Source organism: Hoplias malabaricus, chromosome 5 (genome assembly GCF_029633855.1).
Source record: "Hoplias malabaricus isolate fHopMal1 chromosome 5, fHopMal1.hap1, whole genome shotgun sequence".
Taxonomy (NCBI): Eukaryota; Metazoa; Chordata; class Actinopteri; order Characiformes; family Erythrinidae; genus Hoplias; species Hoplias malabaricus.
The window spans coordinates 1,259,001-1,259,466 of record NC_089804.1 but is presented as its reverse complement, the minus strand read 5'-3'; positions in this window follow the sequence as shown (position 1 = coordinate 1,259,466).

Below are 466 nucleotides of genomic sequence, written 5' to 3'. Positions count from 1 at the left end.
AGGGGGGGTGTGTGTGATTAGGGTGTGTGTGTGTGTGAGATTAGCGTGTGTGAGATTAGGGTGTGTGTGTGTGTGTGTTTGGGATTAGGGTGTGTGTGTGAGAGTAGGGTGTGTGTGTGTGTGTGTATATGTAATTAGGGTGTGTGTGTGTATATGTGTAATTAGGGTGTGTGTGTGTATATGTGTGATTAGGGTGTGTGTGTGTTTGGGATTAGGGTGTGTGTGTGAGAGTAGGGTGTGATTGGTGTGTGTGTATATGTAATTAGGGTGTGTGTGTGTGATTAGGGTGTGTGTGTGTATATGTGTGATTAGGGTGTGTGTGTGTGTATATGTGTGATTAGGGTGTGTGTGTGTGATTAGTGTGTGTGTGTTTGGGATTAGGGTGTGTGTGTGAGAGTAGGGTGTGTTTGGTGTGTGTGTGTGTGTGTATATGTAATTAGGGTGTGTGTGTGTGATTAGGGTGTGT